We start from the raw sequence: 12,426 nt of genomic DNA, 5'->3' as shown, positions 1-12,426 counted from the left end.
AAAGGGGTGGGGCCTGGGGCAGGGGAGGGGGGAAGGAGATGCTTCCCCCCCCCGTAAATAGTGGGAGGAGAGCACTTTGGAAAGACAGTCGGATACCAGGAAACAGCCCCCTCCCCTCCCCACCTCTGGCTGCGAGTCTCCCTTTGATAAGGGGTGTGTGTGTGTGGAGGAGATCCGGGGAGCCCCTCATATAGAGGAGTGGGGGGAGAGGAATAAGGGGGCGTTGAGTCAGGCACTCCTGACGGCCAGTTGAAGATCCCTCCTGCAACACCACAGATTGCCAGAATTGTGGGGGGGGGGTTTTTGTCAGGATTTTAGCTTGAGTGAATGGGGGCTAAGTAGGGGGAAAACAAACTTTGGAGAGACACCCCTCCCCCATAGTGGAAATTGGGCTGGGGAGGTACTGGAGGGGTGTTGTTGGTGCTGAGGGGTTTTGCAGCTTTTCTTCAGGGCAGGCAGTTTATTGAAATAGGGAAGCTTCAGGGTGATGGGGGGCTCAAAGTGGGAGACACACATACCCTTTTTGCAGTGAAGGACCAGATTGTGGGGGGGGGAGGGAATAAGAGAGAAGAGGGGCGCCTGAGTCCCCTGCATGCCCAGGTAATTCAGCCTTGAGTCTCCCGTCAAGGGGTGGGGGGCTGGAGAAACAAGAAGAATGGCTCTTCTCTAGGATATGGAGTGTCCTTTACAGGGAATCCCCCAAGCCTGGGCTGCGGTGGCCCATGAGCTGTGGGGGATCTTGCTTGACAGGCGGCCTGGCTCTTAACTCACAGTGAAGGCCGGAGCAGGCTTTGGTGTGACACAGGCTATGAGGAGCCCATTTCAGGGCTGCATTTGCCGTCTTTATTAAATTTAGTGTTCCGGTGGAAGGCACAAGCTGGTGCTTCATGTCCCTTGCAGAAGCACCTTCTGAGTGCCATGTGCCCCCACCACCGCTGCCTGCATAACTTTAAAGTGTGCATTCTCCATTTGGGTACGCTGAGAGTTGCGACTGGGGTAAAGGGTTTACGTGGTAGCACTTGTTCAGGCCTGTTCTCCTGGCCCGTGGCCTTTCGCATGTCTCCCAAGATGGGAATGATGGACTCGCTCTCCTCCCCCCGTCCCCCAGGCGTGGCCAGCTGATGAATTCTGTCCCTTACCTTGGGCGTTGGTGTCGAAGTGGGACTTCTGAGGAGCCTGTGGGCCGAGACCCTGGCTTGAAAGGGTGGGGGGGGGTCAAGCACCCTGCATTTCTGAGGCTTTGCTTCTGGTGGGTGGGCATGGACTCTTGGAAAGAAGGACTGAAGCTTGAATGGGGAAAGTGGCAGCTTTGTTGATTCTCTTGCTTGGGGTGGGGGGGATGAGTCTGTGATACCTCTGTGATACCTCCAAAGCAGAAAAACCCCATCCCCCCCCCGTTCTGCCTGGGGCTCGCCCTCATGCCCTCGCCTGTTCTCACCCCGAGGTGGGTCAGGAGTCACATCGTGCTTGCCGGACTCCTGGTAGCGCAGCTGCCTCCTCCTGGCTCTATTTTTAACCCTGGGGTGTGGGGTTACCCAGACTGGGCCTCGGCTGAGCCAGGAGGAGGGTTCAAGCTAATTGCATCCTTGCGGCACTGATCAACCGAGCCTGGGCTCACTCACACCACGGCCGCCAGAGGAGTGTTCTCCGGCTTCTGGGTGAGCGGGGGCAGGGGGGAACAGGGTGCTTTTCGCCAACATATGTCTCTAGCTCTGGTCTGAGAAGACCTCTGCTGTGTCAAATGCTGCGTGAGTGAGTTAATTTTCCTCACGAAGAAGGGAATCTGCTGCCCCTCATGCCCGCCTGCCATGCATCCCCCCCTGCGGCTGGGTGGAGGCACATCAAGCTCTGCTGCACATTTGTGTTGCAGACAGGGGCCTGGGAGTATTTGCTACCGGGGAGGTACTTTGTGGGTACGCTTCCTCTGGCCACGGGACTGACAGACAGGTCAGGAGAAGTCTTATGGGCTTGCCGACTTGAAATTGGAGCCTGGACCATTGAGAAGCACCTGACCTTTCGACATGGGCAGAGGCCTTTTCACACCTTCTACTTGTCGAATGTTGTGTGAATGTGGCTATGAAGTGTTCGTCTGAAGAAGCGTGCTTTGCACAGGAAAGCTTAACACTTTGAATAGAACTTTGTTGGTCTTAAAGGTGCCTGGCTGGACTCCAGCCTTGTTCAGGGGTTTGTATCTGCGCGTGTCACGGAGGGACGATCTGGGACTGGCTGCAGCTCCCAGTCGGGCGTCCAAACTTTGGTTTGTTCTTGTGTGGCATTAGCTTGTGCTGCTCTCGGAGCACTGGGTTGGGCCTCAGGGACCAGAATCGGGTTTCCCCTGGGTGACAGAGCGGCGCTCTGGCCTGAACTTCGGTTCAGTGTCTGCCCTCTCTGGAGTCCTGACCAAGGAGGCCGTGCAGCCAAGGCCTCTGCAAGAACCATCTGAGACCAGGAAAAAGTCTGAGTCCAGGGGCATCTTTAAGACCAACAGAGTTTTAATTCTGGATATAAGCTTTCGTGTGTATGCACTTTGTTCTATTGCTTCAGACCAACACAGCGGCCCCACCTGAATCTGAGACCAGGAAGGGCTTCTGCAGTGGATAATTCAGTGCTGCTCTGATAAAAGTGCTCTGCAGTTGCCCTGATATCTTCACCCACCACACTGGTGAATTCCCTGCCGGGTTTTATAACTTGAACAAGAAAAACAGACCTCCCAGTACTAAGACAAAGAAAAAACAACAAACTGGGGGAAACTGGAGACATTCTTGGCCTCTAAGCTTAGCAGTATACAGACAGGTCGAATATGAGAAGTCTTCATGGGAATTGAGGGCTAGTCCCAATACTAATTGTAGCAATCCTTAAGAAGAAGGTGCTTCTAGAAACCAGAAAGGTGCCATTTCAAACTATCAGATATTATGACACAATATAAATTGTTCTGCTTCTGATGAAGTTTTGACACGAAACCAAGCCAAAGCCAGCTGCTTTGTAAACTTGAAACTTGAACTTGTAAAAAACGTACCTGTAATGGATTAGCAATATTCTAATGATTGTTCTGGCTAACAGCATTGCAATTTGTATTGTTCTATTATATAGCACTGAGATATTGTATTGTTCTGGCTAATATGCCTTGCATATAAATTTTGTAAATTTTGATGTAGTATCTAAATATATAAGTGACTGTATTTGCGTACATATCTAAGTGTTTTAGTGGGTTTCATAACTTACCAGGCTGCTTATAAAACAGAGTAGAAACCTTGCCTGTTAAAGCACAGACGCCTAAGCAATAGCATCTTTTGAGTCCATGAAAGCTTACACTCAGAATTAAACTTTGTTGGTCTTCAAGGTGCCACTGGACTCAAAACTTCGTTCTGCTGCTTCAGGCTACCATGGCAACCCAGCTGAACCTAATAACATCTTTGTAAAGCACCAGGCTGAAAACTTGTCTGTTGTTTGGCTGGTCCTTGCACGTGCGTTTGGTCCTTGAGACTGCGGTAAAGCACCAGGCTGAAAACTTGTCTGTTTGGCTGGTCCTTGCACGTGCATTTGGTCCTTGAGACTGCAATTTCCTGATAATGTCTTCTAAGCTTTTGCTGAGTCCTCAGAAAATGGGGGAAACTAGCCATCTGGGTGCCAGCCAGGTAGCTACTCTGAAGGTGGGACTAAAGGCTAAGCAGGCAGTGGGGGTAGGTTGGAAAACATAGCACTATCCCACATTGGGCACCCCCTGCAGGCTATGGGGCAAAATGGGCTCCCCCTAGGCTTCGAGCAAAACGCTGCTCCTCAGATGGCTGCACATGAGCATTATTGCATTTGGCACCCTCTTTGAGGTGGCGGGAGCCCTAGGCCCACCCGGATGAGGAGGCTGCGTCACAGCTGTTGTGTGTATGGGGGCCAAACAGGTGGCCGGATCCTGCTTCAGGCCTTCATGGCGGTGAGGCCAGTCTGTCAGGTTTTACTCAGATATCTAGGAACTAGCAAAGATCCCACTGCTGCGTGTGTCGCTGCAGCCGCCACCTCAATGCTGCCTCTGCAAAAAGGGGAGGGCTGGCCCATGAGAGTGCGGCTGGCTTTTATTCGTGTGTTTTTGCCCAGCCCCACCCTATATTTAAACCTTCCCCAAGAGCCTCTCTCCAGTGATTCCCTCCAGCAGCTGGGCAGACCTGTCTGCGTGCCCCGCGAGTTGTCCCTCCTCCCTCCTATTGCACGCTGGTGCCAGGGCCTGTCGTAACCACGGCCCCGTTGCGTCACTCGAGGCAGAGGGTGGTTGTGACATCCCAAAATGAGTCTTCCCCTGGGCTGCCGGCTCAGCAAGAAGGCCCTCCTTGGGGCGCAGATCCCTTTCTGGCCTGGCACTGACGCAAGGTGGCTGGGTGATAAAAGCCTATCTCCTGACCACTTGTGCGTTTCTGTGGGAAGGGGGCTAGCATTTTTTGGTAATCTGTGGGGCTGCTTTGTAGACAGTCGACTCTTTGCACCTTGAAAACACCCGTGGTGCCCAAATCTCAAACCAGCTGGTCCACAGTGATCTGCCGCTCTCCTCTGCCCACACCACCCCAGTCTCAGTTTGGGATTGCTAGGCTTGGATCTTTGCAAGCTTGTCGGTATCAGTAGGAAGCAGTAAGGGGTCCAGTAAGTGAGCCAGTTTGGTGTAGTGGTTAAGTGTGCGGACTCTAATCTGGGAGAACCGGGTTTGATTCCCCACTCCTCCACTTGCACCTGCTGATGTGACCTTGGGCAAGCCGTAGTTCTGATAAGAGCTGTTCTTGAAAAAGAGCAGTTTCTGTCAGAGCTCTCTCAGCCCCACCTACCTCACAGGGTGTCTGTTGTGGGGAGGGGAAGGGAAAGGAGTTTGTAAGCCACTCTGAGACACCTTTGGGTAGTGAAGGGTGGGGTATAAATCCAAACTCCTCCTCCTCTTCCTCTTCCTCCTCCTCCTCCTCCTCCCCCCCCTCCTCTTTCCCTGCCACAAATTTTGTTATTTTTTAAGGTGCTCCTGGACTCTTGCTCTTTTTTACTCCTGCTCAGTTATTCTGGCAATTTTGTGGTGCTGGCCCACAGGCCACTGTTTCAGGCTGCCCTTGTCTCCCCTCTTTCTGGAGCAGCCTTCCACAGAAGCTCCCACAGGTTACCAATCCACAAAGAATGCTTCCCATCCTGCGCACCCACAGGTGTCGGTTAGTCATTTGTGAATCATGGAGCTGCAGACTGATGCTGTTCTCCGGCTCTCTTTGCCGAGAGCACAGCCGGTGAGCCTGAACTCAGCCGTTCGGATCTCAAACTGCCACATCTCCTTTCCCTCGACTTCCCTGTGTCCAGGGTGACAATGACACCCGACCTTTACAGGGTCGACAAGATTGACAAAGGGGTACATGCGCCTTTGAGCACTTGGGGGAACTGCTGTGTAAATACTGCTGTCGAAAGAGGCTTTAACCTTGTGTTTGGGGGGAAGGCTTCCGCCCTTGCTTGGCCATGAAGCAGCGTTTCTGCTGAGAGTCGCGGGTTCTTCTTCTCCTCGGCTTTTCAGATAAGCAGTGGAGGGTTGCCTACATTTTGTGTCCGAACTGAGTTTAGTCGCTTGTGGGGCTTGGCAGCAAACCAGGACGTGGCTCTCCTTCCTTGCACCTGGTGCTAGCGGTTAACTTGGGGAGGAGGGATGGAAACAAAAGGAATAAAATGAGAGAATTTGGGCAGAGTTGAAATTTTTGGCAGCATCCTTTGCCAAGTGCAGAGGCCGGTGTTGGCTTGGGTTGGGGGCAGGAAGCAGGGTGCAGGGAAAGTTCCGGCTGAGCGGTTGATGCAGTTCTCTCCGGCCACATTTGTGGAATGGCCACTCCAAAACATGTTACTTTTAACCTCCCATTGGTACATGGAGGGAGTGGAAGGTGAGAGTGGATGCCCTTCTGCACCTCCTTGCCACCCCTTCTGCATTTCACGCAGGGCAGAGCCAGGAGTCCTGGGGGGGAGGAGTGCCAGCTGATCTGCAGGAGCCATTTTGGTGCCCAGGGTACCAAGGGCCAGAACATGCTGTAGCCATCCTTCCCTTCCTGTGCACAGCACTTTACAATACATGGGTCTTTTTTCTGCCTTCTTCTTAGGCTGTAGAGAGCAGAGCTCAGGAACCAGGCAGGGAGCAATCCTGCCCAAGCCCTGCAGGACCTGGTTTTCCTCTTACTTTTTTTAAGGTGGAAGTTGTCTTCTGAAGAGGGCTGCAACTCCTCCTGCAGTCTCTGGGTCTGCTTCTTCTTCCCTCCTAGAAAGGAAAACCAGCGCTTGCCTGGTCACCTGGGGCCAATATTGACTCGCCACAGGTGACCAAGTAATGGTTACTAGCAACCCTGCATTAATAGGTAGTGCTGCCCTGAATTTAGAGTTTCTGTCCCCCTGAAGTTTTGCTTCATTTCTGTAAATTTATTCTGTTTCTACACTTTGGCGGGAGAGTCCAGGATCCTGACAACTGGATTCAGCCCCCCCCCCCCGGGTTTTCTCCAGTTTTGATGCTTTGAGCATGATTCATGTGTTTTCTGCCATATGTTCACAGCCTGTAAGGGCTAGAAGCATGCCATTTTGTTTTGAAACAAAAGCTAAACTTCTCTATAGAACAAAGTTTGAGTCCGGTGGCACCTTCAAAATGAACAAAGTTTAATTCTGTACATGCACACGAAAGCTTATATCCAGAATGGAATTTTTTTTTGTTTTAAAGTTGCCACTGGACTCAAACTTTGTTCTACTGCTTCAGACCAGCACGGCTGTCCACCTGAATCTAAACTTCTCTGTGAAATCCCAGGCCTAAAAAGTAGATTTGAGGTAACTGGGGGTGGGGGATAGACCAGGGGGTGTCCTCTCCTGTCTGCATATCATTATGTGGGCATTGACGAAGTTTGGTGTGGAGGGGGATAAGCAGGATTGTCTGGAGCTCTGTGTGTGTGTGTGCGTGCATGCACACACACGTGTTGTCTTCCTTCCTTCCTTTCTTTCTCGGAATTAGCTTTGAGCGTTGGAGGAGGTGGTGGGCGCAACCCAGTGCGTAATCCTGTCATAACAAACCGGTGTGTACAGCTGAGCTGGAACTGAGTAGCCAGCCTGTAATAACAAACAGGGAACAAAAATAAGTCCTGCAAGGAAGTGGGTTCTGGTTTCCAAGTTTCCTCTGCGATTTCTGTAAACAGGGGAGAGCTGACTGTTGGCGATGCGGCGTTTACACAGGAGGAAGGGATCTGACCTGGATTTGAAGTATGCCCAGAGTTTCACACAAACCCCTTCTTTTGAGAACCAGGATTGTCCTGCGACCATCTGAAGCTGCCTGTGAGCCAGAGTTGAGCAGACTCTTGGTGCCATCATCACTGGTATTAATGGGTACTGCCTCTTCTGGGCAGAGGGCTGTTTGCCTTGCACCCAAATCCTCCAGTTTGAGGTCCAGGCATTCTGCTTGCAGAGCAGGGGCTCTGCTGCTGAGCCATGGCCCCCTCCCTCCTCTTAATCCCTGGGTAGCTGGGGGCTTGTGATCTTCTCAGCAGTGATCCGGCCTTGCCTTGGGCCAGCAGCATTCCACCCTAGGAAGGGTCGGTTTCCTCTTGCCCCAGTGAACAAGGCCTTTCTGGCCCAGCCTTAAAGCCACAGGAAGAGCAGCATCGTTAGGACAGAGTGTCAGCTGGAGTGACGGGGCCTGTGATGGGGTGCAGGCACTCTTTTGCCCTCGCAGCCGCGGGGTGCGCAGCGGGTCAAGGGTGACAGTGGGAACATTTCAGAGGTCCAGACTCTGCTTTAAATCACCTTCCAGTGTGCCAATGTGGAGGCCACTTGAATGGATGGTCTACTCCCTGGAACTCCTGCAGCAGCCAGGCCTGAGAGAAGGTGAAGGCCCAGAAAAGGAAACAGAAGAATTCAGAGGGAGAATTGGGGGCTTTTCCTCTGCCCCCCCCCCAGAGGACTTTATTCCTATGGAAAAATGAAGATACTTGGGAATGCACTAAGACAAAACACTTTGGAACGTTCTTGGTACTGAGTGAAATGCTTCTTAAGACAACGTTTTTCTCCGTCAAAATGTATTGTACGAAAACACCGCAGGATCTTTTTAATTTTTTCCAGTAGGGGGGAAAACCACAACTTTGGGGGAGTAGTTTAAGACAAGGTTATACTTGGACTGTGTAGCATGGAATACAGCGCTAGATAATTCTTATATCCTGTGTTTACCGTGGAGCCTTTCTCCAGTTGAAGTGTCTCTTCCTCCAAAGAAGAAGGCTTCTCATATTACTCAGTGTAGGGCAGGGGCTGGATCCAGCCCACTGTGTGTTACAATGGGTTAACTGATTGTGAGGCTGGGGGTTGCCATTCACGCCCTCCCTGTTTGTGTGCTTCCCAGAGGCACCTGGGTGGGCTGCTGCTCGGCTTTTGTCAATTATCCTGGCTTCTCCTCAGCCAGGAATTTAATCAACAGGGAGGACAGGAACACCAATTTTAAAAAATACCTGCCTAGCCACACAAAACATGGACACGCCCTCCCCTTCCAGCCCAAATCCTGCAACCAAAGAATACGCGTGCCTTCAGACATTGTTTGCCTGTTCGTCCTGCTTATATCGTTTGTGGCGATCTCTGGATTCTGTGCCTGCTTCTGCACATCAGCTGTGATTGCAGAGCAAGGCAAGAGTCGCTGCCGCGGATGCAGCCAGAGCACTTCTTACCGCTCTGGGCCTGGCCCCTGCGCATTGTTGGCGTTTCCCCACTCGTCTGAGGGGGCGCCCCCTCTGGGCCTGGCCCCCCTCATGCTCTTCCCATTTTCTCTCTGCCGCTGGGCTCCACTTTGTTCAGACAGTTGGGGGAGAGTGTCCAGTCTTGGCGAGGAGCTGGCTTCTCTCCACTCCACCCCACCCCCACCCTGCACCGAGTGTCCCAAGAACAGGCGTGCAGTTTGTGAAGCCGTCTGAGAGTGAGGGCAGCCTTCTGAGCAGTCTCCCCGGAGTTTCTGGTTGTCTCGCTGCACGTAGGCAAATGCTCTTTCTGTCAATGATTGTGACACACGAAGAAGAGGAAATTCTCTTCCAGCTTAAATGCTCCCCCCCTCCCCCCCGCTGCCTGGAGGCTGCTCTAAATTCACCCCAGGTGCCTGGTCAAGTCCGTTATTGGCAAGGCTCCCAGCCTCCCTTCCAGTGTCACCCCCAGCGGTCAACTCTACAGGTGATGTTGGACTGTCCACTCCTTTCAGCTCAGGAGAGGGATGATGCTGATACACCTTGCAGGGCTGTTGAGAGCTTACGAAGTTACATGAACAAAGTTTGAATCCAGCGGCACCCTGAAGACCAACAAAGTTTTATTCAAGGTATAAGCTTTCGTGTGCAGGCACAAAAGCGTATACCCAGAATTTAAGCTCGGCTGGTCTTAAAGGGGCCACTGGGCTCAAACTTTGTTCTGAAGTTACACTTTGGTTATTCAGACATGGTATAAACACGAAGGTGGGAGGTTTTCTGTGCCTTGACTCTGATGACGAGTGTTTTGTCTGTGGCTCTTTAGTCTAAATGCTAGCTAGCAGACACTTGATGTGGTTTGACACACATCCTTGCAGATATGGTAGGAAGTTGCCTCCTCAGTTTTCTCCTCCACGGTGGTGTCCAGCTCCTGGCAGAGTATTTATATGGGGAATGGTAGTCAAAATGGGCCATCCACCCTCTTCCTGCCCACGTTGTGAATTGCCACAGGGCTCCTGGCTGCTGCTGTGGGGGGCGGTAGCAGCCCTGAACTACTGGGGCCCTTGGTCTGTTTGCAACAGGAGCTGTTCATGAGCAGTCTACCTCTGGGGGGGGGGGCTCCCTATTCTGCCCAGTTTGTGAGCTTCGTGGAGTCACTGAGCGGGCTGCTGGACAACCGGGTGCTTACCCAGGTGTGTCTTATGTTTGCGTCCAGTGAAGCAATAGAAGTTGGGCCGCTTGATATGGGCCCATGGGTGACCGTTCTGAGTACTGTTATTTATTTATTTAAAATATTCACTCACCACCTTTTCCCATTGCAGAACTCAAGGCGGCTTACCGTAGAAATAAAACAACCCAAAAACACAAGAAGAAGAATAAATAAAACAAGAATGATAAAAAATGCATAAAAGGTCAGGCTTTAAAAACGCCAATGAGGACTTTTCATTTAAAAAAACCCAACCCAGATCAAGCCGAACGGCAGTTTTGATTGTCTTCATCTGTTTCCTGACGATCAAAAGTGAGGGGGCCAGGCACGCTTCCTTGGGGAGGCTTGTTCCATAATCGTGGGGCCGCCACCAAAAAGGCCCCCTGTCACGTGTCCACCAGAGGAGCTTCGATTGGCAGGGCAGTCAGGAGGGCCTCTCCCTGCCCTCAGTTCCCAGGCAGGAACGCACTGCTGAAGTGGATGTTGCGCAGTGCGCAGTGGCTTAACCTCTGCCCGCACCCACGAAAGGGGAAGGTTGTGCTTGGGGTGTACAACCAGAACAGGCAGCTCAGCCTGGTACAGGCATTTGCAGAGAAGTCTGGGAGACCAAGTCACTGCTGGCTCAGCTGTCCTGACTGGGCTTGGCGGTTCAGGGGCCTCCAGGATTTCAGAGCTGGAGCTAGTTGCCACCACCTGGGTGAAGCACCAGGGTGCCCATTAGCGAGGTGCCCTGCCATCTGACACCCCCCATGCCTGCTCCCCTCTGGGTCCTTCATTTGGCACATCCCACAAAGCCTCCTGGATATTCTGAACGCTTCTTCCCCCACCCCACCCCCGCAGCAGCACACAGTTAATTGCTGGAGGAAGGAAAAGCTGCCTCTTCACCATTCACACTCACTCCCCTCCGGCACCGCTCCCCCCACCTCCCCTCTGGGTCCTTCAGCTCAGCCAGGTTGTGGGACAGTGCGTGGTGAAGAAGGAGATGGGGGGGGGCAGTACCATTGATAGCCCCAAGTTCTGGGGGGGTGGGGGTGCTGTGAAGGCCCGACTTAGCCAGCTGGCTTTCCCAGGCAGTGTCCGTGCACTTGTGGTACGGAGGGACTGTAGTTCAGGACTGGTGGCAGTGGCAATTTCCTCTGTATGCCGAAAACTCTGGGTTAAATCGGTCTCTGGTTAAAACCATCTCAGCTAAGAGGCTGTTGGGGAAGCACCTTTCTCCATGCGAGACCACTTCAAAGGGCCATTCTCGAGCCGGGTGGATGAAGGGTCTATCTAACTTTGGGTGTAAGGCGGCTTGGGATGTCCCTAAGCAGAGGTGGGTAGCTGAGGGAGCCCCAGGATCCAGGGCTCAATGCAAGAGCACGGGCTCCGACAGAGAGCCCCTTCCAGACAGAGGGGAGAGGGCTTGGCTAGCTGGATCACGCAGCTGTCTTGGCCTCGGGCAGCTCCCCATGTGCCTTCTGACCCAGGGACTCGGGCACTGCCCTATCAGGGTTGGCTTCAGCCATGGGGAAATGCCAAAGGGATCCCTGCAGGTCTGCAGCTTTCCGTTTTAAAAACTTGCCGGCTGTTAACTTTGTGAAATCTGCAAAGAGTATGGAGACCTTTTAACCTGGTTAGTTTAGGGATTTCTGTTCCACTGAGGGTGTCGTGGCCTCTCTGAAGACGAAGGCCTCCCCTGGTGGTTGGAAGGAGGCTGAGAAGCCCTCCATGTCCCCTCCTCCCCCCCCCCGCTGTCTTCCCACCCGCTGTGCCAAATGCCGTGCAGCAGCGTGAGAGGGAAGCTTGTGCCCTGGTGTCATGAACCCACCAGTCTCTGCCTTGGAGCTCCGTGAAGACCTCTCGAGGGGGGACCGAGAGAGAGCCGGTTGCCACAGTGCTTCGTAACGAACCGAGGGACTCTGTGCCTGGGTCCCTAGTGGGCTTTGGAGGCGCCGTGTGCTGTTTGCGTTTTTCGTACTTTGTCTCTGTCCTCAGCCCCTGTCTGGAGAGCTTGCCAGCCTCTCTGTACACGCTTGGTGCTGGGCCATCCGGCCTTAAGGCAGCTCTGCTGATGTCCAGAGAAATCCCCTAGGCCATGTAAAGGATCTAAACTAGCCCAGTCCTTATGCTATAGCCCATTTGCAGCCTGCAAGGTGTGGAGGAAAGTGCCGACTCAGTGAGAAATTTTGCAGACTTCTTCCCTGCCTGGTCACCTGGAGAGGATACAGACTCGCCACAGGCAATCAGGGAAGCAGCTGCTTCCAAGCCGTGTTAAGACTTGCGCTCGTTGCTGTGTAACGTTGGGACCTTGAGTCCTGCCAGAAGGGTAGGAAGAGTAGCCTTGCAGGATCATTCCAAAGGTCCGTCTAGTCTAGCGCCAGATTCCCTCAGAAAGCCACCAACAGGGATAGAAGAGGCCGGAGCTTTCCCCTGTTGATTCCCCCGCATGCAACTGGTATTGAGGGCTGGACCGTCTCTGCACATGGAGGGTTGCTTTAACTATCAGGGGCTAGAGATGTAAACTTTCTGGAAATTTTGAAGCTGGGGGGGGGGACAGGGTTT

General features: G+C 52.9%; 1 protein-coding gene across 1 annotated transcript in view; it reads left to right on the top strand.

Annotated features, from left to right (window-relative positions):
- The window catches only part of ELL (elongation factor RNA polymerase II), a 44,911-nt gene that overhangs the window by 516 nt on the left and 31,969 nt on the right, over nt 1–12,426 (top strand). The window lies entirely within an intron of this gene.

Source organism: Gekko japonicus, unplaced genomic scaffold, assembly GCF_001447785.1.
Source record: "Gekko japonicus isolate JY-2015 unplaced genomic scaffold, Gekko_japonicus_V1.1 scaffold953, whole genome shotgun sequence".
Lineage (NCBI taxonomy): Eukaryota > Metazoa > Chordata > Lepidosauria > Squamata > Gekkonidae > Gekko > Gekko japonicus.
The sequence above is the reverse complement of the archived record's forward strand: the minus strand, read 5'-3'. Positions and strand labels throughout refer to the sequence as shown.